Raw genomic sequence first — 3,087 nt, forward strand, 5'->3', positions numbered from 1 at the left:
ATGTGTCCCCGGGGCGGGGGGGGGGGGGGGATGTGTCCGCGGGGGGGGGGAGAGGTGGCAGGAGAGGTGTTACCTGCTTATAGATAATAATAACAGCATGTTCTTGTATTGCGCTGCTGGTTTTACGTAGCGCTTTACAGAGACATTTTGCAGGCGCAGGTCCCTGCCCCGCAGAGCTTACAATCTGTTTTTGGTGCCGAAGGAGCCGACACCAGGAATTGAACCAGGTTCCCCTGCTCAGTACCAGTCTGTGCTGTTACTCACTGAGCCGCTCCTTCTATAGCTCATTGGGAAGAGCTCACGTTCACCCCAGTGACAGAACGCTTCTGTAGATACGTGCTCCTTCCTTCTAACGATGCGGAGAGGTTCCTCTATCCCCTGTGCAGGGTTTGCTGTCCTCACTCCCTGGCGTTCCCGGAAGACGGGCCGGGTGTGACACGGAGTTGTGTACCAGCCTCTGCTGCTGCTGGAGACGTTAATGCATTGCATCATGTTACAGAGCCGGCAGTAATGGCGCTTTCTGTCCCGGGCTCAGCTGCATTTGTATTGTTGCCGCTCTTATTACTCTATGCTGGCAGTGACTGGCACACAGAAGGGCCTCTCTTCACCTGTGGGACTGGCACACAGGAGCGCCTCTCTTCACCTGTGGGACTGGCACACAGGAGCGTCTCTCTGCACCTGTGGGACTGGCACACAGGAGGGTCTCTCTGCACCTGTGGGACTGGCACACAGGAGGGTCTCTCTGCACCTGTGGGACTGGCACACAGGAGGGTCTCTCTGCACCTGTGGGACTGGCACACAGGCGGGTCTCTCTGCACCTGTGGGACTGGCACACAGGAGCGTCTCTCTGCACCTGTGGGACTGGCACACAGGAGGGTCTCTCTGCACCTGTGGGACTGGCACACAGGAGCGTCTCTCTGCACCTGTGGGACTGGCACACAGGAGGGTCTCTCTGCACCTGTGGGACTGGCACACAGGAGGGTCTCTCTGCACCTGTGGGACTGGCACACAGGAGGGTCTCTCTGCACCTGTGGGACTGGCACACAGGAGGGTCTCTCTGCACCTGTGGGACTGGCACACAGGAGGGTCTCTCTGCACCTGTGGGACTGGCACACAGGAGCGTCTCTCTGCACCTGTGGGACTGGCACACAGGAGGGTCTCTCTGCACCTGTGGGACTGGCACACAGGAGGGTCTCTCTGCACCTGTGGGACTGGCACACAGGAGGGTCTCTCTGCACCTGTGGGACTGGCACACAGGAGCGTCTCTCTGCACCTGTGGGACTGGCACACAGGAGGGTCTCTCTGCACCTGTGGGACTGGCACACAGGAGGGCCTCTCTGCACCTGTGGGACTGGCACACAGGAGGTCTCTCTGCACCTGTGGGACTGGCACACAGGAGGGGTCTCTCTGCACCTGTGGGACTGGCACACAGGAGCGTCTCTCTGCACCTGTGGGACTGGCACACAGGAGGGTCTCTCTGCACCTGTGGGACTGGCACACAGGAGCGTCTCTCTGCACCTGTGGGACTGGCACACAGAAGGGCCTCTCTGCACCTGTGGGACTGGCACACAGGAGCGTCTCTCTGCACCTGTGGGACTGGAACACAGAAGGGCCTCTCTGCACCTGTGGGACTGGCACACAGGAGCGTCTCTCTGCACCTGTGGGGACTGGCACACAGGAGGGTCTCTCTGCACCTGTGGGACTGGCACACAGGAGGGTCTCTCTGCACCTGTGGGACTGGCACACAGGAGGGTCTCTCTGCACCTGTGGGACTGGCACACAGGAGCGTCTCTCTGCACCTGTGGGACTGGCACACAGGAGGGTCTCTCTGCACCTGTGGGACTGGCACACAGGAGGGTCTCTCTGCACCTGTGGTACTGCCACACAGGAGCGTCTCTCTGCACCTGTGGGACTGGCACACAGGAGGGTCTCTCTGCACCTGTGGGACTGGCACACAGGAGGGTCTCTCTGCACCTGTGGGACTGGCACACAGGAGGGTCTCTGCACCTGTGGGACTGGCACACAGGAGCGTCTCTCTGCACCTGTGGGACTGGCACACAGGAGGGTCTCTCTGCACCTATGGGACTGGCACACAGGAGGGTCTCTCTGCACCTGTGGGACTGGCACACAGGAGGGTCTCTCTGCACCTGTGGGACTGGCACACAGGAGGGGTCTCTCTGCACCTGTGGGACTGGCACACAGGAGGGTCTCTCTGCACCTGTGGGACTGGCACACAGGAGCGTCTCTCTGCACCTGTGGGACTGGCACACAGGAGCGTCTCTCTGCACCTGTGGGACTGGCACACAGGAGGGTCTCTCTGCACCTGTGGGACTGGCACACAGGAGGGTCTCTCTGCACCTGTGGGACTGGCACACAGGAGCGTCTCTCTGCACCTGTGGGACTGGCACACAGGAGGGTCTCTCTGCACCTGTGGGACTGGCACACAGGAGGGTCTCTCTGCACCTGTGGGACTGGCACACAGGAGGGTCTCTCTGCACCTGTGGACTGGCACACAGGAGAGTCTCTGCACAGTACATGCCTTTAGGCGTATCGCTGGCGCTGGAGCCGCCTCATGTGTTTATCCCCCAGGCGGGGGCCTGCCCGCTGAGCGGAGGGATTACAGACCTCTCCTGCTGCATCCCTGGCAGTTTCCTGATGTAAAGGCAGACTGGCAGCAGGGACATACTCCCCGCAGAGACCACGCTTCAGTACACGTGTACTGTGACTACGCACACGTACCAAGTCTGTATAGTGTTCAAACTGGCGCTCTCCTATATACCTGTGCACAGCATTCATCTCCCACCCCATGTACCGTAAACTGCTTTATATACGTGTCCCTGCTGTATACCCGCCCTCTCCCTTATACTGATCTTCTTGCCCCGGATTGCTCTTTGACTCTGTGCCCTCCTGCCCTCCTGCCCTCTTGCCCTCTTGCCCTGGGGGCTGTTCCATGCAATCCCCTCCAAGCCTTCCAAGGAGTCTGTGTTCCCACATCCGCCCCGGTATTACTCACAGCGCTGGGAGTATCATCCTGAGCTATAAATCCTCTGCACTTAATACATGTCCGATCCTGCCTGTGCGCCTGTG

This window comes from Ascaphus truei, unplaced genomic scaffold (assembly GCF_040206685.1).
Source record: "Ascaphus truei isolate aAscTru1 unplaced genomic scaffold, aAscTru1.hap1 HAP1_SCAFFOLD_1877, whole genome shotgun sequence".
NCBI classification, from domain to species: Eukaryota; Metazoa; Chordata; class Amphibia; order Anura; family Ascaphidae; genus Ascaphus; species Ascaphus truei.